The sequence below is a fragment of the Pelmatolapia mariae genome, linkage group LG23, assembly GCF_036321145.2.
Source record: "Pelmatolapia mariae isolate MD_Pm_ZW linkage group LG23, Pm_UMD_F_2, whole genome shotgun sequence".
NCBI lineage: Eukaryota > Metazoa > Chordata > Actinopteri > Cichliformes > Cichlidae > Pelmatolapia > Pelmatolapia mariae.
In genome coordinates, this window is record NC_086246.1 from 726,528 (window position 1) to 754,040 (window position 27,513).

The 27,513-nt window shown below is 39.4% G+C and overlaps 1 pseudogene; it reads right to left on the reverse strand.

Moving 5' to 3' along the window:
* Positions 1–16,673: 16,673 nt before the first annotated feature.
* On the reverse strand, positions 16,674–24,953 carry LOC134620520 (uncharacterized; annotated as a pseudogene).
* Between the last annotated feature and the right edge of the window lie 2,560 nt (positions 24,954–27,513).

Below are 27,513 nucleotides of genomic sequence, written 5' to 3' on the forward strand. Positions count from 1 at the left end.
GCGCCCTCTTCTGGCCAAAATCCAGGCCATACTGGACTTCCCTGCCCCTCATACTAGGCGTGAGCTCCGCCGTTTTCTCGGAATGGTGGGCTACTACCGGGGTTTCTGCCGAAATTTCGCGGAAGTGGTCGCACCCCTCACTGGCCTCACTAGTGTATTGAAACCTTTTGTGTGGTCTTCTGTGTGTCAGAGTGCATTCCTGGCTGTTAAAGCGCTCCTGTGCAGTGCGCCAGTGCTGGCTGCCCCTGATTTTGCACGCCCTTTTAAATTAGAGGTGGATGCCAGTGCAAGCGGAGCAGGTGCCGTATTGCTACAGGAAGACCAACATGGTGTGGATCACCCAATCGGCTTTTCTCAAGAAAATTCAATGTCCATCAGCGAAGGTATAGCACGATTGAAAAAGAGGCCCTCTCTCTGCTGTTTGCATTGCAGCATTTTGAGGTGTATGTCGGTTCCAGCCCCTCGCCTGTGATCGTCTATACCGACCACAATCCCCTGGTGTTCCTAATCCGTATGCAGAACTCGAACCAAAGGCTTATGAGATGGTCTCTTCTGGTGCAAGATTTCAATTTGGACATCCGCCATAAAAAGGGGACAGAGAATGTGTTGGCGGATGCACTGTCCCGTACCTTCCTTTAAACGTGAATGTCAAAACATCTACAAGGGCGATGTCTTTGATTTTGGGAAGGGGGGTGTTACGGCTGCGGCCATATGACCACTGTGTGCTGTCTTGTTCTGTCTCTCTACTGTGTTTTAGACTCTTTGCAGGTCCATCCTCTAATGAAGAGTAGCGAGCAGCTGATTGGCCCGTGGAACACGTGCCCACGTTCAAAAGCCGCTCTGACAGCTTCGGAGAGAGAGAGAGAGAGAGAGAGAAGCGAGCAAGCGGTTTGACAGCAGACGCGGTCCTGGACCTGGTTTCCAGCTTATACCTTTTGTTGTGTATTTGTGTGAGCGTGTTCGGTGAGAGCAGCTCCTAGTGTGTTAACTTAGTGCTTAGGCACTCATAGGCTGAAGCAGAAGGGGTGAGCCGCCTTTTTCTTTGGAACAGTTTTCTCCTGTTTTCCGGGTTAGGGAGCGAGGGTTAGTATTGTTATTTGTTTGTTTTGTTTCTTTCGTAGGGTTTAGTTAGTTTTCTCTGGTGGGATTTAGTTGGTTTTGTTTATTGTTTTGGCCTGGGTTCACCCTGGAGTTATGCTTCATCACCTTTAATAAAATCACTTTTTTACTCACAACTGGTTTTGGATGTTTGGCTTGGGAACCAGGGCGGGTATTTGTCTCTCTCTCTTCCAACCTTTATGTGCGTCTCCACCCGCCTAGACTGGGGGCGTAACAAGCTGTCATTAATTTCCAATGGATCTACTGTTACATTCCCTGAAGAGGTCTTTATACTATTAATTGCTCTTTCACTCTGCATTTTCTTAATTCTCCATGCCAAAAGTCTTCCTGCTTTCTCTCCTTGGTCATAATAAGATTGCTACAGCCACATTAGACTTTTTGTTGCTGCATCAAATGAGAATTTATTATATTCAGTTCTCAGACGTAGCAACTCACTTTGTTTTGTTGAGTCGTCGCTAATGCTTAAGTCTAATTCCAAAGATTTAATCTGTTTATCCAGGGTTTCCATTTGTTTTCTTTGCTGTTTATTCTTTGTAATCGTAAAGCTAAGAATTCGACCTCTAATATATGCTTTGAATCCTTCCCATCTCACTGAGGCACAAGTTTGATCTGTGTTTAACTCAAAGTAATTTTCTATTTTCTCTTCTTTAAATTTAACAAATTTTGGATTCTGCAGCCATTTTTTTTCAAGCCGCGAGTTTGGTGGGTTATGAATAAACTTTCCTAGATGGATACTCAGTGAGATAGCTGCATGATCACTGATCACTATGCTATCATACTGACACTGTTTGATCCTTGATAAAAGTTCTCTTGAGACAAGAAAGTAATCTGTACGTGAGTGGGATTTATGTCTACTTGAATGACAGGAGAATTCTATTTTATCAGGATTTTGTTGTCTCCACACTTCTACCAAATTGATATCTAATATAAATTGATTTATTAGTCATCTAGTTTGTGCTTTATATATATCTTAGCCCGTTGAGCGATCTATACTCGGATTGAGAGTACAGTTAAAGTCTCCTCCAATTATATACAGTCCTTGAAAAGCAGATACAGTAAGTAAAAATTTGGGCTTAATTTCATTTGGGCCATATAGACTCACCAAGTTTAAAGTAATAGAAAGGATGGTACCCTGAGTGATTACGTACCTACCAGCAGGGTCTTTTATTATTTTCATCATTTGGAATGGTATGCTTTGATGAATCAAAATAATTACACCACTTGCATAGTTATTACATGATGCGTGGATCACCTGGCCAGGCCATCTGTTCCTCACAGACTGTATTTCACAGTCTGTCAGATGTGTTTGTTGAAGAAAAACTATTTTTGATTTCAATTCCTTGATCCTGCTTATAACCTGTTTCAGTTTGATTAGTTTCCTAAGACCCCGGACATTCCAACTAGTGACTTTTATGTCAGAGATATTGCGGGTGTTTAGTTGGTCCATACTTGGAGTTTTTATTCTGTAACATTAAGATAACAACACGTGATGCTGATGCTGAGTAAAAAAGAAGTGACAAGTAAACTTTGAATAAAATAAAATAGAGAAATAAATAGAGAAAAAAAACCCTGGCATTGACCCATAACACTTAAAGAAAAAAGAACTTCCTGTGTCCAATAACATGGCAAATCAATGAGTAGCAAAAAGCCAAATATTATAACTGAGCATAAATACAGATTTTTACAGCTCATCTATTAGTTATGAGCAGCTGATTCTGCAGTTCAGGGAGTGAAACGCTCACCGCTACAGTTAGTCCTGTCCAATGTGTCTACAGTGGAAATCCTTGGCCACTTTTGGAGATGAAAACGGGCGTATCTTCCCATCGTGGAGGATCCTCATCTTGCATGGATTATATTGACATTCCTTTGTCAGCGAACACTTTTCTGATCGCGTTGAACTCGGTTTGCTGCCGGATGGTCTCAGCTGAGAAATCCTGGGGAAAAAGGAGTTTGTTTCCATCGTGCTCAATGTTACTGTGTTTTGTGGAGTGGAAAACAAACTCCCGGTCTTGGAAGTTCAGGAATCGGATAAGGACAGCTCTGTGTTTGTTTTGCTTTGGAGGTGCTAGGGTGCAGTGAGCCCTCTCAATAATAAACGATCTGTCAGTCTCAAGCTAGCACGGTAACATCTCCCTTATAAACTCCAGCAGTCGCCGCTGACCCTCAGCGCCCTCCCTGAGTCCAAACAGCAGAAGGTTCTTCCTTCGGCCCCTGTTCTCCAGGTCGTCGGTTTTTGCCTCCAGGTAGGATATACACTTAATGGCATTGCTGAGATCGGCCACGCTCTTTTCCAAGAGCTCCTCTGCCGACATTTTTTTTTTTCCTCCAGTCGTGTAGCATTTGCAGCAACATTTTGCTTTACCTCCATCATGTTTTTCTCCAAAGCAGCAACTGACTTCGTCATTTCGCCCATACAGTTTTCTATGCTGTCCAGTTTAGTTGTGAATCCACTAGCAGCTCCCTCGCTGTTTTTAGGCGTTACCAAAATATCGGTTTTAATTAGCTATAATTAGCTAAGACAGCTGGGTCTAGAGACGGTTTTTAAGTAAAGGTTTAACTACAGCCAGCTTGAAGGCCTGTGGTACATAGCCAATTACTAGAAATAGGTTGATCATATTTAACATTTTCAACAGCATTAATTAAAGGCAGGACTTCTTTAACCATTTTTGTAGGAATGGGGTCTAAAAGAGACGTTGATGGTTGTTCTGATATCAAAAGTTATTTTAAGGTAGTTTGTTTGCTTGGATTTGGTAAAAGTTTAAATATGCAATTGTAACTCACTGGTGCAACCTTAAAACCTGTAGTCGGTAATAGGACATGATGTCATCAGTAAACAGGAATTAAGTCTGTGAATTAAGGAGAAGGCATGTGCAGCATGGTGACTTTAGCCACATAAATCCAGTGGCATCCACATACATCCTATGCCTTTGGTAGCATTGTGGGTATGTATAGACTTGTTTTACGTGCATGTATAGACCATTTTGTTTCAAGTAATTTCATTTTTCTGTAAGTTTAATGATAAAACCAATCTTATGCAGTTTACGCTAACAATCGCTTATGGAGCTAGTTAAAGGGGAACGACAAACAAATTAGAGGCATTCATTACAGCAAGAGTTGTAAAAATCACAATTTGATTTTTTTTTTGAGTTAAAAAGGGAGGTAATTCATATTAATATTGCATGTTGACTTATATCAAAAAACTGGGTTAATATATTTTCATCGTTATATATGTACATGGTGAATAAGTACAGTGATTATGCCTTGTACTGTTTGTTACAGTTTCACCTTTCCCTGTGTCAATAAACCTGTGAACCGGGAATCGTGTTGTCAGAGTCTTGATGTGGGGAAGGAGTGTAGTTGACTGCCCATCCATAGCAGAGGCAGTGCAATGGTTTGGAGGAAGTAATTACTGAATTTAACTCAAAAAGATAAATTGGAGAGAAAGACTCTAAATGAATATCAATGGTACTGAACGTAGCTGTAGATAATATCACATCTGTGAGATGATTTTGAGTCATTTATTCTCTGATGATTAAAATTTTATTTGTAAGGAAATTCATGAAGTCATTACTACTTAAAAGAATAGTTGGGTCAACAGAGCTCTGACTTTTTGTCAGCCTGGCTACAGTGCTGAAGAGAAACCGAGGGTTGTTTTTATTTTCTTCAAGCAGTGCTGCTTTATAAGAAAGCCCTCCAGAAAGCCAGAACTTGTTACTATTCATCAAACTAATTCTCCAGGCTAAATGATGATGTTCTAAATTTGTAACACGCCATTTCCTCTGCAGCTTGCGAGTTATATGCTTTAGGCTACGTCAAACACAGTGAGCAGGTAAAATTATTAACAAGATAATTGGCCTCTGTTGGAGAAGTGTTCAGGTAGCTGCTCTGCTCTATGTTGGTACAGGACATTGAAGATGATACCAGTGGGTGCATTATATTCTTAAACTTAGTTTTAGAATAGAATTAGAATAGAATTCAACTTTATTGTCATTGCACATGTCACAGGTACAGGGCAACGAAATGCAGTTTGCATCCATCCAGAAAGTGCTTTTGCCGTGATATAGATATATTACAATATATATTAGCAATAATATAGATGTGTAAGTATATTACAGAAACGGGTCTATTATGGTATGTTATAACGTACACAGTGTGAAGTATGTTATCAATATTCTATAACTATAAGTATGTACAGGCTGTAGTGAGTACAAGCTATGTACAGGCTATGAACAGGATATAAATATGAAATAAAAACTATACAGAAATCTGAGATACAGTTATACAGAAATGTGAACTATGTAAGTTATAAACAGTTTAAAATTATCGTATGTACAGAATGATTATTTACACAGAACTGTACAGTAGTGGTAAAGTGCTAGTGGTTGTGGGTGTGTGTATGTTCAGTCCATGAGTTTAACGTGGGTCAGATGTCAGGAGGCAGAGTTCAGGAGTCTGACAGCTGTAGGAAAGAAGCTGTTCCGGTACCTGGTGGTCTTAGTCCGGTGAAGAGTCCATGTGATGGGTGACTGGCGTCTTTGATGATTTTCCCAGCCCTTTTCAGACACCGCTTCCTGTAGATGTCCTTTATGGCAGGAAGTGGTGCTCCGGCGATGCGCTGGGCAGTTTTCACGACCCTCTGCAACGCCTTCCGGTCCGAGGCTGAGCAGTTCCCGTACCAGACTGTTATACAGTTGGTCAGGATGCTCTCGATGGTGCAGCGGTAGAAGTTCACCAGGATGTCTGAGGACAGGTGGTTCTTCCTCAGAGTACTCAAGAAGAAGAGGCGCTGGTGAGCCTTCTTAACCAGCTTGGAGCAGTTGGTCGTCCAGATGAGATTTTAGCACTTTCAGAAAGACATCTACTGTGATAAAGTCTACTCCCCACTGTTGTGTAATCAATTAGTGTAAATTTAAAGGTTATAAGGAAATGCTCAGACAGCAGAGGGTCTTCAGGAAACACTGTTACATGTTCAGTTTCTATGCCATGTGTTAAAACAAGATCTAGAGTGTGATTAAAGTGGTGGGTGGGTTCTTTTACATTTTGAGAGAAGCCATATCAGTCTGACAACAGATTTAATGCTCTGTTGAGGCTGTCATTTTTAGCATTTACATGGATGTTAAAATCACCCACAATAATTATTTTATCTGAGCTGAGCACTAAATCAGATTAGTCTGAGAAATCAGATAGTAACTCTGTGTAAGGCCCAGGTGGACGATAGATGATAACAAATAAGACTGGTTTCTGAGTTTTACAGCTGGTGGACAAGGCTAAGCATCAGGCTTTCAAATGAATTAAAAGTCTCTCTTGGTCTTTCGTTAATTAATAGACTGGTGTGAAAAATTGCTGCCACACCGCCCCCTCGGCCTGTGCTTCGAGGTTTCTGATGATTAGAATAACTCGGGGGTGTTGATTCATTTAAACTAACATAATCATCCTGCTGCAACCAGGTTTCTGTAAGGCAGAGAAAATCAATTTGTTGATCAATTATAAATTCATGTACTAACAGAGACTTGGAGGAGAGAGACCTAATATTTAATAATCCACATTTCACTGTTTTACTCTTTGGTTCAGATGTGGATACTGTATTGTTCTTTCTTTGTGATTTCTTTATGTTCATGTCATTTTTAGTTTTTTTTTTTTTTTTTGGGAGATGACACAGTCTCTACGGAGATGGGGTTTTCGGGGATAACAGGAGGAAAGAATCTGCAGAGACCCATACAGTAAAAAAAATACATTTTTCCTGGCCAAAATATATTTCAAATATATAGTAAATATATTTTGTATTTGTGATGCTCCAAAAAAAATATATTGTTGAAATTGAAAATATATTTCTTTCAAACCAAAATACATTTCAAAACATATTTTAGGGTGAAGAAAATACATTTCCAACCTTACAGTAGAATGTATATCAAAGTAGCCTTTATTTAAAATGTATTTAGTGCAATAATGATGATAATTTTCATTTCATTTTTCATTTATTTGTTCATTTCAGGCACAACAAAATACATATGTTGAACAGAAAGTGCACAAAACAAAAAAAAACCAAACAAAAATTACCTGAAAAGGAGTGGGACAAAGAAAACTTATTAAATCCCACCCCTATACTCACTCATCAACAAAAACAATAAGCTTCCCACAGCTACGCCCATCGTTGCAAAGCATCATACATATACATACATACATATATATCTACACACACATGGACATATATGTACATATATACACGCACACTTGTTTTTTTTTTTTTAATATATACCAGCAATGGTAAGAGAAAAGACATTACAGAGCACACTAACACCATTATTGAGTATACTGTGACCAGACCAACTGCTTGTAGAGGAATTTAAATCTATGAATATTTTTGCATTGTTTCAGTTGTAAACTCAGACTGTTCCAGATTTTCACACCACATACAGACACACAAAAACCTTTACGGGTTGTTCGAATTCTGGGTAATTTGAATTTTCCGAAGCCTCTCACATTATAACCTCTTTCTCGAATTTCAAATATAGTTTGTAAATTTGCAGGTAGTAGTTTATTAAAAGCTTTGTATAAGATTATGGCTGTATTGTAATTAACCAGATGTCAGGGCTCTGTGTGCTGGTGGATGAAGAGGTGGATCCAAATGCAGGACTCATACACTGACTTGAAACTCAAAAACCTCAGCTTTATTCGCTGGCAGAAAACAAAACATAAACTGAGCAGTGGTACTAACATGAAACTAGTGAAACACTGACACGGAAACACACAGGCGACATCTGAGGGTACGACGCGACACCGGGTAGAGGAAAACACAGGGCTTAAATACACAGGGCAGTAATGAGGGAATGGGCAACAGAAGGGAGACACAGCTGGGAGAGATCAGGGCTAACGAGGACGGGGGAGCGAAGCTAGACACACTAACATAAGACAAAGACTTTCACAATAAAACAGGAAACAAGAAACACAACTCAAAGACACGGACTCAACACAGAGAGACAGACAGAAAATGACACATGGAACTGAACTATAAGTGAAACCACAATTCCTAAAACGTGGATAACAGAAACATGAAACTCCAATAATAATAATCATCATAATCATCACCACAACAAGAGAACAACAAAACAATCCCAGAAGCAAAATAAACCAAAGCATAATAAACTCAAAATACTGGGTCCGACGGACCCAGAACCGTGACACCAGATCCTGGAATTTAAGTAACTTTGCCTGAAGAAAGAGTTTGTGAGTATGATCTAGATAACCAGCCTTGTGAATAATACGCAGTGCTCGTGTCTGTACTGTAACTAATGGATTAGTTGTATTTTTATATGTGTTTCCCCACACTTCCACACAATATGTGAAATATGGAAGAACCAGGGTACAGTACAGAGTACGAAGTGCATCTTTATCAAGGTATGGTTTCACTTTGTTCAAAACTGCGAGGCTTCTGGAAATTTTGGTTTTTATGTGTCTGACGTGGGGTTTCCATGAAATTTTGTTATCAATTACGACTCCCAAAAATTTGTTTTCACTCACATTATCAATTGGTACACCTTCAATGATGATTGGTAATTCTATATTATATTTTAAATTACCAAAAAACATTGCTTTAGTTTTACTTATATTTAATGATAATTTATTTATATCCATCCATTTTTTTATTAATTTTAGCTCCCTGTTTACGGTCATTACAAGATCAGTGTAATCATCGCTGCTGAAAAATATGTTGGTGTCATCTGCGAACAGTATGAGTTTAAGTACTTGAGAAACCTCAAAAATATCATTTATGTACACATTGAAAAGTTTTGGTCCCAACACTGACCCTTGGGGAACACCACATGTAATACCAAGTTTTTCTGAATGGTAATGCCCTATGCTAACATATTGTTCCCGCCCCGTTAGGTAACTTTTTAACCCGTTACCAGCTTTCCCTCGAATACCATATCTTTCCAATTTATCCAATAAAATAGAGTGATTGACTGTGTCAAAGGCCTTTTTGAGATCAACAAAAATACCAACTGCATATTTGTTTTTATCCAGTGCATTAGTAATTTCTTCTACTGCCTCAATTATCGCCATTGAAGTGGTTCTTTGCGTTCTGAAACCATACTGACCAACATTTATTATTTGATGTTTTTCAAGGAATTTTTCTAATCTTGAATTGAAAAGTTTTTCTAAAATTTTTGAGAATTGAGGCAGTAGAGAAATAGGCCTATAATTGGTAAAACTGTGTTTGTCATTACTTTTGTATAGTGGTATTACTTTCGCAATTTTCATTTTTTTTTGGAAAACAACCGGACTGAAATGATAAATTACAGACATATGTTAAGGGACTAGCAATATTCAGAACAACCTGTTTAACTACGGACATATTTATGTCATGATAATCCATTGAAGACTTACTTTTACATTTTAATGTGATATTTATTACTTCTTGCTCATTTGTAGCAGAGAGAAACAGTGAAAAGGGATTTGATTTTATATTACTGATATTTTCATTTTTTTGACACGGGATGTCCGCTGCTAGTTCAGGGCCAACATTTATAAAAAATTTGTTGAACCCATCAACAATGTTATTCATGTTGTGATTTTCACCATTTGCATCAATGAAATATTCAGGATATGACTTTCCAGAAGATCCTTGTTTGATTAAGTTATTTAACACATCCCAAGTTCCTTTAATATTGTTTTTATTTTCATATAATCTTCTTCTAGAATAAAGTTGTTTACTCGTTCTTATAATATCAGTCAATTTATTTCTATATGCTTTATATCTTTGTTCCACTTCTTTTGTTTTTACTTTGATGAACTGTTTATACAGATTATTTTTCTTTTTGCAAGCATTGATAATTCCTTTTGTGAGCCAAGGACTTTTTATCTTTTTTTTCGTTGTCCTGTGTTCGTTTACAGGACAATGTTTATTGTACAACATAGTAAAAACATTTAGGAAATTGTCATAAGCCTTGTCCACATCTGACTCTTCATACACCGAACTCCAATCTTGTTGTGCTAAATCGAAATTGAAGGCATGAATTGCTTCTTCATTTATTGTTCGCTTTGCTATTGTAATCTTAGTATCTATTTTTTTTAAATCACAGTCACACAAAGTAAAAACTGGTAAGTGGTCAGTTATGTCACAGACAAGCAGGCCACTATTAATTTGGAAATCCATGACGTTAGTAAAAATGTTGTCAATAATAGTGGCGCTATGTGATGTTATTCTGCTTGGCTTTGTTATTGTTGGATATAGTGATAAGCTGTACATCGTGTCAGTAAAGTCATCAATGGCTTTTAACCTTGTTGGGTTTAGCAAGTCAATATTAAAATCACCACAGATGAATAGTAATTTTTGGTTCACCGAAGCAAACATTTTTTCTATCCATTCATTAAAAGTGTCAATACTTGAACTGGGTGTCCGATATATGCAACTTATTATAAGTTTTCTCTTTTTTTCATTCATGATCTCAATAGTCAAACATTCCAAAATTCCATCAATAGCCATAGACATAGTTGTGACAACATTATATTTTATAGAGTTATGAACATATATAGCAACCCCGCCGCCCACCTTATTTAGTCTATTAATGTATTTTAAATCATATCCATTCAAACAGAAATCTATTCCTTTATCAACATTGAACCAAGTTTCAGTGATGGCTATAACACTAAAGGGTCGAGAAAATTGTTGTAAGTAGTCCTTAATGAAATCAAAAAAGAGTACATACTTCTGCTGTTGAAGTGAATTAATGAGAGCTTCCCGTCTAGGTTGATTTTTTTTTCATATTGTTCCTGTGTGAAATAATTACAATTTTTAACAAAAGAAGAGAGAAAATTACTTCCAGAGTCTATTTCTGGGTCTATTATATTATGCTCCTTGTATTCACAGTCTAAATCAATTACTTTCTGTTCGAGAATTGATTTCAACGTGTCCATGTCATTTCCTGGTGTAATTAGAGATGTTGGTGTATTTATCATCTTTGATTGTCATTAGAGTTATATATTACCTCGATACATTAGTGTCAGTTGTACTTGTCCAGATCCTCCATGTTCCTCACTATCAGTACTTTTGCCTCTTCTGGTGTCCCGTTTAGCTTAATGAAAATCTTGCAGTTTGTTACCCATGTATGTTGTATTTTACCGTTCTTCTTCAGTTGCCTTGCCTTCCTCGCGATGTCTGCGTTTTTTCGTGTCAGATGCTCATTAATGAAAACGTCCGTGCCTTTCAGTTTGCGTCCTTGTTTCAGCAGTGCGACCTTGTTCTTCCGATTAACGAATCTCATAATGACGGCCGGCGGTCTGTCGCTCCTCCTGGGCAGTGGGTGACATGCTTCTACATGCTCCAGGTCCATCTCTATCCCCTTGCTTTGAAGGAAGGACGCCACCTGTTGCTCCACCGAGCGGGTCTCCTCGTCGCTAGGCTCCCCGACGTTCCCGGCCACCGCGCGCGCGTACGAGCGCGGCTTGATTTTAATACCGCTGATGACCACGTCGTTCGTACGGGTGTACTGCTCCAGCTCATCCACCCGCCGCTCGAGATCCATGATTCGTCTGTCCTTCTCGGCCTTTTGGAGGCGTAGCTGTTTTACCTCCTCCAGAAGTCCCAGAAGCAGCTCCTGCTGTGCCCTGACTGCGGCCACGTCTCCGCACAGCGCTCCGAGGGAGGTTTTTATGTCCTCAACCTCCTCTGGTGTTGGGCCTTTCTTAGGTGGCATACTGTCTTTAGTTTTGTCTTAACCAGCCTTTCCAGTCCAGGGGTCCTTTCTTTTTTTATTTAACTGGCGAGCTAGCAGCTGCTGGTAGCTAATGCTACCGTAAACTTGCTAACTATCTCCCGGTTAGGAAGCGCAGCCCGAAACACTCCGGTCGATAGAACTGGCAGAATGTTGGTTGTCCTCTTCTTAACCAAAGTCCTGTTTGCCGTTTTTAGAAGTTACAAATACAGTGCCCATTGATAAGCAGCGACTGTAGAAAGCTAGCATTTCAATCCAGTGTCACTTCCACAACAGTGTCACTTCCACAACCGGCCTCCGCCATGACGAATAATAGTAATAATAGTAAAAGTAACAACATGTTTTATGCACATCTGCGAAAAAAATGGTAAATGGCCTGTATTTATATAGCGCTTTACTAGTCCCTAAGGACCCCAAAGCACTTTACATATCCAGACATCCACCCATTCACACACACATTCACACACTGGTGATGGCAAGCTACATAGTAGCCACAGCCACCCTGGGGCGCACTGACAGAGGTGAGGCTGCCGAACACTGGCGCCACCGGGCCCTCTGACCACCACCAGTAGGCAACGGGTAAAGTGTCTTGCCCAAGGACACAACGACCGAGACTGACCAAGCTGGGGCTCGAACCGGCAACCTTCCGATTACAAGGCGAACTCCCAACTCTTGAGCCACGATCGCCCCTGTTTGAATCCAAACAGTTGGATTCAAACAAAACAGAGTCAAAGGTCTATCACGAATTAGGTTGTTTATTCATTTGCTTACAGTATTTCACATTACACAATATCTCACTATAATGTAGCGTTAATTGACTTTGAAATTATCTGTCAGTGATACAGTAAACAAGATACAACAACTGCTACGTACACTTTAGTTTTTGACAATATATTCAATATAGTACTTCAAGGAACACTCCACTTTTTTTGGAAATAGGCTCATTCTCCATCTCCCTCAGAGTTAAAAATGCAGCGTCTTCTTTCTAGATCTGTACGTTAATAGGGTTAATAGGGCCCCACGGGATGGGGCGCAGCCAAGATTTTTGGTCGAGGGGCCATATTAGCAGGCCAAACAAATGCTTGCTGTGTGGCCGGTTTTAATGTTAGATTACACTACCGGCAAAGGAATAAGCTTGAAAACAGGCTCCCTTTTCATTGTTTCCTCACCTGGAAGCATCATGAGGGAGCTTATGTGTTGGATGTTACCAAAGGAAGGCGTCTAGCCTGGATAGCAGCTGCGAGACAAGCTGATATTCAGTTCTCTACCATCCCCAGATATCTGTTGGTGTGTGTCAGGAGTTTTCCTGTATTGCATCTCAGGTCAGAATAAAAACGCTCAGACAGGTTTAACGTGTACACGGGTGAGACTCGGGGAGACTCGCACCCTGCAGTAAAAAAAAACAGTCTTTATTCACAGAGCACATACAGGAAGAGATACAGGAAGAGATAAAATAGACCCGTGCTGCGTGCAGGCTTCCTGTGGAGCACAGAGTGTAACTTCCCCATTTAGGAGTCTGCACAGAGTGTGACTTCCCCATTTAAGCTGAATACTGAAAGAGCAAACACATTTAGATAAAGAAATGTAATTTTAAGCATAACATAATAAAAATCCCAAAATCCTGAAATCTTTTGACATTCCCACCTGTTGTTTGATCTTTCCTTCTATATATGTATATAGCAACCACTAACAGTGCATCAGTCTATGGCCACTTGTAGACATTTTTAGCCAAGACATCATAAAATAGTGGGTTTTGTGAGTATGTTATATCCAAGTGCCTATCTCAATATCATCTTCATCATTCTGTGATAGGGTGATGTAAGCATGAATTGAAGCAGTTACCATTTTTGATACCATGTTCTTCAAACAAGGTATGAAACATGAAGTGAAAAGACACAACATCAGCAGAAGAACACCAACAAAAACAAGGCCTTTAATCAGCAGGGACTTCCAAGAGCCGCTTAAAAGCCATGTAAGCCAGTCTTCTGTGTTTGTGGCATAGTCTCGTTGTTGTGCATCCCGAAGTTGTCTGAGTGTTTTCAGAGCATCAGTCATGTTCGGTGAGTGCACATTATCTGGAATGTATGTGCAACATGTGTTGTTAAAGAGGACACCTTTCTCCTTTCTCGGCGAGAATCATGTCCAATGCTACCCTGTGTTGTATTAGAGCAATGCGCAGAGCGTCAATTTCCTGATCCCGTTCGTCGTTGAATTTGCATGAAGCATTCCGAACCTTTTGTCTTTCAGTCCAAAGTTTAAATTCCTCTGGGACATCGGAACCCCATATGGAATCATGCTGCTTTAGGTCTGTGGTGCTTCGTCTTTTCCTTGTTGTCGACGTTGATGTTGACGTGGCATCCATGGTTATCTTGAAAGTGTGGTCAGATATGAAAATGGGAGCGCACTGACCTGTCCAATTCCCAGGAAGGATATCCCAGGCCATCCCTTGCACCCAGAAGGTGCCATTTGAGATGTTGCTGCTCTTCACAGGCCCTCCAGGAGCGTGTGTCTGTACTGCTTTGCAGTTGGTGGTGGTGTTTCCCATTGGCGTGGATCCGTTCTCTTGGCGGTAGCATAGGCTTTGGCTAAAATTCCCATTGTTTCCAAGAAAGACTGGGAATGATTTAGCCTTACTTCTGTGCTTCACTTTCAGGTCAACCCAGAACCATTCGTCACATGTGCCATTTCGCAGTCCTATCTGGAGAGGTTCCTCATGGTTGGCCACGATTCCCTGGAATTGATACCCACGGCTGGCGTAGCTTGCGGCACACTTTGCTTGAATTATGTCCATTGCCTTCGCGTACAAGGTGGCGTACTGTGTCGTTGGGGGCATATAGGAGCAAACATAGCAGTCTTTTCTGGGTGTGCTGTCATGTATATATCGATACCATGCGTTATTCATCCATGGATGAATGTGGTCTTGTGTCATGTCACGAAGGTGTGAGTTGTCATGTGTCAACTTATTCCACCAACAAAAATAAAACAACAACAATACCTTTTCAACGCGTACTACGTCTTACGGACCAGGTTTATCTAAAATAGCTTCCAGCCCCTTCCAGGCGAGCGTTTACTTCTAGAAACCCTTCTAACATAGCTTCCTGCCCCTTTTTCAGGTGAGCGTTTACTTTTAGGAATGCTACCAACCCCTCTGGGCAAGCCGAGACGTTTTACGCGAGGTGTCTGAGTGTTAATATTCACCTGGTTGCTGATTCACTGCCGGTCTCTCAGGTCTACCTCATCGACCCCCACCGCCGTGGACCACTTATAAGAATGCTGGCCAGAACCCGAATTCATGTCTCTGGACTTTATCCTGTACCTGGACAGGAGCTGTCGACAGACTTCAGCGTGGGCTTCTCACAACGTCAGGACTAGATGAGGCTTTCCTTTGGGGTCACACAAAAGTGCTGTGTCCCATCCGGCTCGAAGGACTAAGAAATGTCAGGAGTTTTCCTGTATTGCATCTCAGGTCAGAATAAAAACGCTCAGACAGGTTTAACGTGTACACGGGTGAGACTCAGGGAGACTCGCACCCTGCAGTAAAAAAAAACAGTCTTTATTCACAGAGCACATACAGGAAAAGATACAGAAAGAGATAAAATAGACCCGTGCTGCGTGCAGGCTTCCTGAAGTGTAACTTCCCCATTTAGAAGTCTGCACAGAGTGTGACTTCCCCATTTAAGCTGAATACTGAAAGAGCAAACACATTTAGATAAAGAAACGTACTTTTAAGCATAACATAATAAAAATCCCAAAATCCTGAAATCTTTTGACGGTGTGCTCCAGTATTTTCATTCAGGTAAGTTCTAAATAAGTTCATATTACTCTTTTTATTTTCAATGCGCTTTGAGATCATTGCACAAACATAGAACTACCTTCTATTCATAGAGTTTCTAATTATTTGGCATTATTGCAGCAAACCAGCCTATGAAATGAATGAAACAAATCCTGACTGGGTTCCAACACTACACATGGGGCACTACGAAATCCCTGCTTCAAACTACATGCTACATACCACCATGCCAATCAGATTACTTCTTCCATGTGTGGGTAAAAAGGTGACCCTCCTGGATAAGATGGCAAAGGTTTGCTGCATTTTGGTGAACATGTGCCCCAGTGTGGTAGTAAAACCAGGGAAAAATGCTCTTGTTAAATACTATTAAGTCTTGTGCTGTTTATGTAGTGATAAGTTTTCAAAAGAGACAGTAAATTACAGAATGCTAGTAGTGGGTGATATTATTTAAATGCAGTCATGATTTTATGTGAACATTTTGTCATTTGTAAACTATACATGACATTGATTCTACATTGTAACTGATTTGATGTTCTACAAAGTGCTTTTAATTAAACTTTTGAACAGTGGTACTTAGTAAGTACATATTCTTTAAATGCAAAGTATTTACATGGCCCCCTAAATTAAAACATTATGGGTTATTCAGAACAGAACTATGCTTGGAAAAATATTGTCCCATCAGTTGATCCAACTCCTCCACAGTAGCAGGTGGAACTTTTCTTTTTTGAGGACGGCTTCTTTTACCTGTGTACATGAATGGTCTGTTTATGTTTTGATCAAGAACCTTTTTTTGGGCAGCTGAAGAGGAGAAGTCTATCTTATTGCCAACCTCTGGCTGTATCTTGGTCATATTACCAGGCAAAACCCAGTATGCAGGTTCATCTGTAAAAGTCCTTCTGCCACAGATCCGCACTGTTGCTTCTACATTAAACAGAAGAGCAGCGACATGGCTGCAGGTGTCCACGACTCGGGCCATACAGGTGCAGTGGGCGGCTTCAGCCTTCCCTGTGATACTCACAATGACCTGTGGCTGCAATGCTGCAATTCAGTCTTTAAGAGTGCAGTACCTGAAACACACACAGACAAAGTTCATTTAAAGACAAGAACTTTAATAAGCCAAGGCCGACACAAATGTGTTTTATCTACTTTCAAATCCATTCATCATAAATGTAACAAATAATGTGTTTTTATGTATCCATCTATAGACAGCTGCATCTTATATTCTAAATCTGCCTGTTTCTTTTTAGAAACCTATCAGCAAAAAATGAACCTAAAGTATGTAATGCAAGGATGTAATCACTTTCAAGAGGGAGAAAACATGATGTTCGACTTTAAGTGACAATTATGGACACCTAATATGATAAGGAGATTCTGCAGGTCATTAATGTATAAAACTAAAACAGAATGTATTTTTAGTGACACAGGACACAAACAAGGAAGCAAGATGTGTAATTAGGATTATTTATAATAAATATGAATTAATTAGGGCAATTTCTTTATCCATAAAGAATAACCAAATCCCTCAGGACAATGTCTCATCAATGCACTGAACTCACTATGTTATCCCTCGAACAGAGCCTCTACATGTTCTCACTCTAATTTCCCCCTCATGAATTTATGCTTGCACTAATTTGAATGTTCGGGGGGAATCAAATGCATTTTACTCACAGTACTCAAGCTGACTTACCTTTGCTTGAATGACGGCGTACTCACAACGTGGAGGCTTAAAAATAGCCAAATCTTGTACGCAGTCCTTGGTGGATAGGATGTACGCCTCCAGAGATTTATAGTTGCGAAACTGGTGCGCTGTGTATGCGCTGACTCCACAGACAAGGTACGAGAGAAGATCATGCTAAGTCAATAGCGGTTTGGTCTTCAGGGTTTCTACTCCACGGCCGTATTTCATACGGGTCCACATTTCAACAATCAAGTACCGTCTCTTTGCATCTGGACACAATCTGTCTCTATACCATAATTTTCTTTTGAGCTACATTTCAGAATGGTTCGTAGCAATCTTGTTTTGATTCATGGCCTGCCAACATGGTGCTGCGCTCCCACAATGCATTGCGACATTACGTCAACTCCAAAGCCCTTTGCGTGCAGGAGAGTATGCGCATGCGCATTGCCATGGTGGTTTAAAAAATAAAGATATAATGAAAAGTAATTAATAAAAATTAAATATTTAAACATTCCCACAAATGTGCAATGAATGTGCAAAAACTCTCTTTATTAGTTGTTGCTGTTTCTTTCTTTCTTTCTTTCTTTTTTTGAAAAATAACGAAGTCTCTGAGGCGCGAATTCCGACAGTGAGAGGAACGGCCAGATACAGGAGACGGGAAGAAACAAGCCGATTATGTTCGCATTAATTAAGTGGTTGGAAGATGTAAAATTCTCAATTCTGCCAACTGAACATATACGAGATTTTAATGAGGATAAATAATTAGCCGGCATGGAGGAAACGGACCTTTATTTGGTGGAGTGGCAACAAGAAGCCAAAAGGCGAGTGGCCGGTCTATGAAGCCTCCATCATCAAAATAGCAGGTGCCTTTTCTCATATAATATTACTTTATTCTCGCTTATTTGGCATGGAAGCGTAGAGCTGCCACCCAGGCAAAGGAGAAATATAAGTATATCACGTTATAACGTGAAAAGTTTATCGTTCTAACAATATACTATCATGTTAGTACAATATACTTTTCATGTTTGAACAACATTGTACGAACAATGTACATAATTATCACGTCCGTACAATATTGTGAGAACGTGATAATTATGTATATTGTAATAACGTGATATTATATTATACAAACATGAAAAGCATAATGTTCACGTTATAATGTGATATAGCTCTATTTTTCTTTTGCCTGGGTGGCAGCTCCACGCTTCCATAATTTGGTAATCAAAATATGTAACTTAATTAATTATATTGTGACGTACTTTTGCCTTTTCTTATTATTCTGCCTTCTCAGAAAGGGAAAAAAATACAAATAAAACTGTTTACACTTGTTATATACAACAACTATCAAAACCTATTCACATTTAATTTGGCTTTCACAGAAATCGGCCTCATCACTGATGGGGGACGACAAGGAGTACAGAGGACTGACTCAGGACTTTGTGGACTGGTGCCAGCTGAACTACCTCCAGATCAATGCCAGTAAAACCAAGGAGCTGGTGGTAGACTTCCGCAGGCACAAACATCCTCCACTGCAACCACTGAACATCCAAGGTATGGACATTGAGACTGTGGACAGCTACAGGTACCTTGGTGTTCATCTGAACAACAAACTGGACTGGACTCATAACTCAGACGCCCTCTACAGGAAAGGGCAGAGCAGGCTGTACCTGCTGCGGAGACTCAGGTCGTTTGGAGTGGAGGGCCCACTCCTGAAGACCTTCTATGACTCTGTGGTGGCCTCAGCCATCTTTTATGGTGTGGTCTGCTGGGGTGGCAGCATCTCTGCTGGGGACAGGAAGAGACTGAACAGGCTGATCCGAAGGGCCAGCTCTGTTCTAGGATGCCCTCTGGACGCAGTGGAGGTTGTGAGTGACAGGAGAATGGTGGCTAAGCTGTCATCCCTGCTGGACAACATCTCCCACCCCATGCATGAGACTGTGACAGTACTGAGCAGCTCCTTCAGTGGGAGACTGCGGCACCCACGGTGTGGGACGGAGAGATTTCGCAGGTCTTCCTCCCCACTGCTGTCAGACTCCACAACAAAGACTTTAACTGATCATACACACACATCCACAAATGTGCAATAACACAAATGTGCAATAATCTTTCTGGCACCGTTGTATTTTTCACTCTGTTGTATATAGCATTTGTATTCTATTTTTATCCTATTGTATATTTTATTCTATTTTATTCTACTGTATATAGTATTCTATTTTTATTCTATTCTGTACAGTTGTGTACTGTATTTATTCTTATTTTATTTTATTCTAATTGTCCTTCATAACTTTTGCACTGTCCACTTCCTGCTGTGACAAAACAAATTTCCCACGTGTGGGACTAATAAAGGTCATCTTATCTTATCTTATCTTAAATCCCACCTCTCCTTCTGGCTACAGAGCACTTACTTACCAAGGTTAGAAACAAAGCACAGTTATGCTTTATTAATATTCGCTAATTACAATGTTCCACATTTCCTTGCTTTTTAAGTCATTTTTAGGCTTTTTAGAGTTTTTGGTTTTTTTTAGCAGTAATGTTTCTGCCTATTTATTTCAGCCCATGAAATTGAATGCAGATCTTCCTGATGTGAGATTTACATAAATGCAAGTAATTTGGTTTGTCATTGTCATTAATGTTGTTGCTGTTGTTGTTTTTGTGCAGTTTGCAATCATATAAACCTAGCAAGCATCAGTCAGCACAGTGACTAACGTAAACAGAACTTGCTTTATTCACATATATTATATGTAATTATATATACCTGCACATTGTACCTAGGGTTGCAGCCACTTGGCCCCACCCCATTGTTGTGACAGCCCTGATTGTATAATGTATATAATGTATGATTGTATAAGGGAATAATCTGCCACATTAACATATTTTTAAGTGACTTGTTTGTAATACATGAATTTATTTCTTACAGATGTCAAAGTCTCAACCTCATGCTGCCCTCCCCCATCCTCCTAAAGTAAGTATTTGTTGTTGTAGTTTTTTTATGCAGTGTTTGTGTCACATGCTAATCATAATTATTGAAATAACTGTTTTCTAACAAATTTTCCAAAACACTAGTTATGTTTGTTGTCATTGAGACCAATACTACTGCTTAGACATTGCTTAGTGGTCATGCATGTTTGACAAGCTTGTTATGATACCAAAACAGTAGGCCTATAAAAATAATCTATATATCGACTTAACACACAATACATGTACATGACCTCAATAATTGTTGATGATGCAATTTATCTGCCATTATATTTACAAAAATGAAATATAATAATAACAACACAATAACATTAAATAACATTGTTTTCTATTTGTTAGAAAATTTACTATTTATTCAAGTTTTTATGGTATCTAATATTTTGATACCTAATTTCAATGATCTAAATATTTTAAGAATTAGATGTTGGTTTGTCAATTGAAAGTGTGTAGATCTTGCATTATTATGGTGTTATATTATGATTATACATTCAAAGACATAAAATGGTCTTAAAATGACAATGACATAACTTGTCGCAATTGTTTATGGGGCAATATACCGACCAACAAAAAGTTGTTATCGTAACAGGCCTTCAAAACAGACGGTTTTATGATTGATAAAGTCAAAAAATAAATACATTTAATTTCTCTGAGATTCTCTAATATTCAGTTACAGTTTACAACACAGCTACCTGTACATGCAGTATTATACTGTAAATATATATCTCTGCATTTAGCATCCCACTAGAAGAGTCACAGTTAGTGCCTCTTTTTTTTTTTTTTTTTTTTTTTTACAAATATCTGTACTATTACTAACACATTTACTGTTTTACTTTTAGCCTGTGGATACAAATGCAGATTTTCTTAATGTAAGTTGTGCATTTTAATTACATCATGTTATTGTTATTATTTATTTATTTATTTATTTATTTATTTTATTTTACATTCAAATATTTCAAGCTTCTTCGTTAAAGAAGCTTGATTGCTAGTAGGTAAAGAATAGTTCACCTATAATTGATATTCCCAATTAATTTCTCACCTCTGAGTGAATGCCTTTGTTTGTTTGCGTTTTTTGGCTATAACAAAACATTTTTGCAGGATATATATGGTGAATTTATATGGATAGATACAGTCGTAGTGCTTGACACATGCACACAGCAGTAGATGTACTAAAAAGGAAATAATTACAATCATGATGTTGATTGCTGATGTCAGTATATATATTTTAGAGGAATGTTTTGTTTTTCACCCAAAATGCCCTATATTGCTTCGGAAGAGATTTATTACCCTACCTGACTCTTATATATTGTTCTGTTTTTTGTTTGTTTTTGTTATTTTCAGGTTCAATGGTGCATGTTCTTCTGATTGGCTGCCTTCCCACTGGAGGTTTTGATCCACAGCAATTTAAAAGGTAAACAGCTTTGAAAGTGAGTTCAAATGGTTAGCTAACAGTATTCTAAAAAGCCTACAACTCTGTCACCAGTTTCTTTACCAAAAAGTACCCATAAAAGTATCTCTCAATAGCATATCATTGTAGTTCAAATGTTTAGTTGTATAAATATCAGATTTTTGGAAATCTAAAACTAGTCAAACACTCAAATGTTCATGCTTTTTATAGGAGGACAGAGCAAAACGGACATCAGCGCAGAGTGAAGACCTGCCCTTCATAAGGACACTATGACAGCCACATATAGTAAGTGAAGACTTTCTGTGTATCTAAAATTGCATACAGCACAAGTAACTTACTTTGCAACCATTAAAATAGGTTGTAAAGTACATCACCAATACAAATAGGTGATGATGCATGGTAGTGGTTGGTCTCAGACAAAGAAGGTCAACAGATTTATGAATGCTGGAGGGTAAGGAGAGACGACCAAAAGGGGTGTTAGCATTACTGTGATGTGAACTGGATAGACTTTCCATCTAGAAAAAAAATAGGTAAAATTATGTGTAAAATATATCTGTATTAATATCTGTATCTATATAAACAGAAATATCTGTTTGCTAAATGAAGCCAGCGAATATAAATCATGTTTTTATTTTAACTCTGATAAAAGTAATAGAACTGTGACTTTTGTTTGTTACAGTGGCGGTAAGGAAGAGGTTTCCCAATGTGTCCAGAAGGGCTTTGAGGATTGCAGTGAAAGCTGGGGGAACTGAGACTGCTGGAAAAGGAAAAGAAATTACATTTGAAGTATGTTGACTCATGTTCATACAATCACACACACATATACACATTCACACGCACACACACACATATATACACACACATATATGTATATGTGTGTGTGTGTTTCTTTTAGAATGTTTAAGTATGTAATGTGAATAAAATTATAAAATGAATATTCCTTGTTTGATTGATATGCTATATGTATGTTTTAAACATCAAATAAAGATTTCTTTCAACTGTTACATGTGAATGTGTTTTCTTAGAGATATATGAAGGGTTAAATTTATATATTTTTGAATGATTTTAAATAATTTTAAATTGTATTTTGAAATATATTTTATAAATATATTTCAAAATATAAAAAAACAGCCAAAAAATACATGTGTTAAAAAACATTTCAAAATATATTATAAATATATTTTTTAAATATATTTTAAAATATACAAAAAATGGCCAAAAAATATATGTGCTAAAATACATTTCAAAATATATAAATATATTTTAAAATGTATTTTAGCACATATATTTTTTGGCCATTTTTTGTATATTTTGAAATATATTTCAAAATGTATTTTAAAATATATTTTTTTACCGTATGGGGAGGCCTGTGTCAGAATTTATGTTTTTATATTGTCATTTATGCTTAGAAATATATATTTATTTTTATGCTGACGAAAATCATATCCTTATTAGGTCTGATAAGATTCTGTGTGCACTTGTATACCATGAGATGAGAGGAAGCAGTCTCAACGTTATAATTCCATTATAGCTTTTGACACCAGACTGTTCTCTTTTCTTTTCATTTTTATCAAGGCGCTTACTTCTGCTTTTCTGCATAGAGTTAAGGTCCATTGAAAGGTCAAATGTCTATTTATGGAATGGCTGGAAACACACACACCCACACCCACGCACCCACACAATACAGACACTGATGTTATTTAAGAATGTCACGTATTTGTAATTGCATATTCATGAATGATTGCTTGTTGACAATAAAAAGGGCTGTAGCGAAGGAATCAGTTGAAGTTGGTTGGGTTCAGGTGAAGGAATCTTTTCCTCAACTTTGACTGACTTCCCTCGCGAGCCACAAAGACAAAGAGCTCTGTCTTGCCTTGTTTTATCGTGCAGTTAGTTGGTCTCGTGTTCCAGCAGGGTTTGTGCCTAGATAAACCCAACAGCGTGTAAGACTGCAGTTCTGCTTCCTGGTCCCAACTCTGGATGGAGCAGCTCTCATTTCAAGAAATCTGGCCAAATTTATTAAAACCCCCAAAATGTGAGTTTCAAAAGTGGAATGGATGCTGTGTCTAACAAGACCAGGCTTCCTCCAGAAAATTTCCCAATTATCTATGAAGCCCACATCATTTTTTGATGGCCACTCCGACAGACAGTAATTTAAGGAGAACATGCGGCTAAACATGTCACTTTTGGTCTGATTGGGTAGGGGACCAGAGAAAACCAGAGTCCGACATTGTTTTGGCAAAGTTACACACCAATTCAATATTGATTTTAGTGACCTCCGGCTGATGTAACCGAGTGTCAGTACTGCCGACGTGAATGATAATTTTACTGAATATACGCTTACGCTTAGCCAGCAGTTTTGAATTTCTCTCAGTGTCACCTGCTCTGGCTCCTGGAAGACAACTGACTATGGCTGCCGGTGTCTCTAGCTTCACGTCTCAGAACAGAATTGCCAATTACCAGAGTTTGATCCCTGGGGGGTGTGTCACTAAGTGGGGAAAAACGGTTAGACACATGAACTGGGGCTTCTGTTTAAGACTATGCTTCCTCCTCACCATCACCCAGCCACCCTCTTCCCCCAGCTGCTTGTGGTCTGCCGGGGAACAGCTAGCGGGGCCTACACTACCTTCGACTGCACCAGCTACAGGGGCCTGGCTACCTACGGGTGTATCAATGGTGCAAAGTCAAGTCTCCAATTCAGTAATCCTAGCCTCCAGAGCTGTAAATAGGCCACATTTATTACAAGTATCATTACTGCTAAAGGACGCCGAGGAGTAACTAAACATCTGACACAATGAGCAGCAAAGTGCAGGAGGGACAGGTGAAGAGAATATGCTGCTAGCCAGTTGGCTACAAGCTTTATCGCCGGTTACAAGGTTGGCAATAAATTAAGGAGTGAATATACAGAGAGTGTGCTTTGGATGAAGCACGTTAAGATTATACTAGGAAAGAAGAAGTTATCTAAAAGTTTTTAGAATTAAATATCTATGCAGATAAGCTACTCAAGCACACCACTGTGTGTTGGAACAGGAAGTGATACTCTACCGCAGAGAGAGTGAACACCAAGTGACAGCGCCACCCAAAGGAAGCAGGAGTCTTAAATTAAACCTTATATTTTAAGAAAGAAAAATCTGAATGCAGTGTTCTGTGTAAGCCTCTACACTAATATTACCACTGTGTGGCTGTAACTCCAGCCATCACATACTCCCCCTCTTCAGGTGGAGTGGGACAGCGAGAGAGAAAGTCTGCAGTGCAGTTATCCTTGCTGGGCATGTGGTTACTGGTGAATCAGAATGGATGGATCGCAAGGTACCATCACGTGATCCTTCCATTTTTGTCCTTCATCTTCTCTATCCATTGAAGAGCCTTGTGGTTTCCAATATGAACTCCTGTCTGAGAACATAATACCTAAAGGAATTCAGGGCACATTTGATGGCCAGTGCCTCCTTCTCAATGATTGAGTATCGTACTTCCCTCAAAAACAGCTTGCGGCTGATGAAGGCCACTGGATGACATTCCCCAGGCGGTTCCTGTAACAGTACAGCTCCCAACGCTCTCTCTTAGGCATCATTCCAAAGAATGAAATGTCTCTCAAAATCAGGGTTGTTCAAGACTGGGCTCCTACCCAGAGATTGTCATAGGTCCTGAAAAGCCATCTTAGCCGCCTCTGTCCAGTGGATCTTATTGGGAGTTTGGGAACCATTCAGATCTGTCTGAAGAGCTGCTCTGGTAGAGAAATGAGGGATAAACCAGTCATAGAATCCTACCACACCAAAAAACGATCTCATCTGTTTTCTGGTCTCTGGCAAGGAACAGGATTCTATGGTGGTGACTTTATGGACTTGAGGTTTTATCACTCCATTTCCAATCACAAAACCAAGTGTTAAGAGATTTTTACATTTAATTATTTTGATAACCTTTATTTTGCTTAAGTATAATTTCTTGTGAGAACATGATGTGCCTGCAACCTACACATTAAAGAACAGAAGCATGCGTGAGGAAGTTACAAAGTCACACACGCTCAGGCAGAGACAGTTCCAACCTGAAGCTGATATGACAAAAGATACTAGTTCCTCTTGTCTTTTGGATAACGGCCACTCATGCGATAACCATATCTAGAGATGTTTTTCTATTACATATGCTCCACCTAGAGATGCTGTGTAATCTATTCTCTGCTATAAAATAAAGAACGGACTGAGGCTCTGCGCGACTTGCTTGTGTCTTGCCACGCAGTAAGCCTCGCCCATGTACATGCCATAACTTGAGTTTGTGTTTCTTGCTTCTCTAAGGTTTTTTCCTTTGACATATTTCTCGGTCCTTCGAGCCGGATGGGAAATAACAGCTGATTGGCTGTGACTCCTAATCAGAGACCCTCAGTGCATCCTGACGCCGTGAGAAGTCGACCCTGAAGTCTGTCGACAGCCCTCTCTAGGTAGAGAGCCCTAGGACGTGAATTTGGGTCTAGGCCAGGGTGATTTAGAACGGTCCACGGCGCTGGGGTGCAGTGAGGAGATCTCCGTCCAACTACAGATCCTTTGGAGAGGTGAGAAACAAACTCTTTGTTTTTAAAAAAAAGCGCATAGGTCTTATCCAGCTTATCTTAAATAATCAGGCCCCATCTTATCTTAATGACCTTGTAGTACCATATCACCCTATTAGAGCACTTCGCTCTCGCACTGCAGGCCTACTTGTTGTTCCTAGAGTATTTAAAAGTAGAATGGGAGGCAGAGCCTTCAGGTTTCAGGCCCCTCTTCTGTGGAACCAGCTTCCAGTTTGGATTCGGGAGACAGACACTATCTCTACTTTCAAGATTAGGCTTAAAACTTTCCTTTTTGCTAAAGCATATAGTTAGGGCTGGACCAGGTGACCCTGAATCCTCCCTTAGTTATGCTGCAATAGACGTAGGCTGCTGGGGATTCCCATGATGCATTGAGTTTTTCCTTTCCAGTCACCTTCTCACTCACTATGTGTTAATAGACCTCTCTGCATCGAATCATATCTGTTATTAATCTCTGTCTCTCTTCCACAGCATGTCTTTATCCTGTTTTCCTTCTTTCACCCCAACCAGTCGCAGCAGATGGCCGCCCCTCCCTGTGCCTGGTTCTGCCGGAGGTTTCTTCCTGTTAAAAGGGAGTTTTTCCTTCCCACTGTCGCCAAAGTGCTTGCTCATAGGGGGTCATATGATATGATTGTTGGGTTTTTCTCTGTATTTATTATTGTGCTATCTACTGTACAATATAAAGCGCCTTGAGGCGACTTTTGTTGTGATTTGGCGCTATATAAATAAAATTGAATTGAATTGAATTGAATTATCCGCCGTAAGGATTAATAGCGCATTAGGCTGACCCACTGCACGGGTGCACAAAAGAGAAGCGCATAGGTCTTATCTGCCGCAAGGCTTAAATAGTGCATTAGGCTGACCCACTGTACGGGTACATAAATAGAGTAATCCGCTGTAAGGATTTGAGACGTCTAAAACTTAACTTGGAAAAGTTCAAACTGGCCTTGTCCGCCGCAAGGACCCGCGCGCGTAAAGAAACAAGAGTAAGTATATGTGTTTTGTGTAGGTCATTTTCTTTCTGTTGGAAGTAAACTAATTTTATAGCACAATACGCTGCTGAGTTGCTTCCAGTTGTTATTGTTATTTTATTTGCTGTAAGATGCTGAAATACTGGTGACAAAGGAGAAGTAGGTTGGGGCTCCGTCCCGTAAAACTGACACCGCTCCGAGAGTAGCTCGGTGTAGAAGGGCGTGTCAGCAACCACTCCTGAGTCTCATACCAGAGAAAGCTCTGCAGTTGTGTTGTAACAATGGGTAATCAGCCCACCAAAAC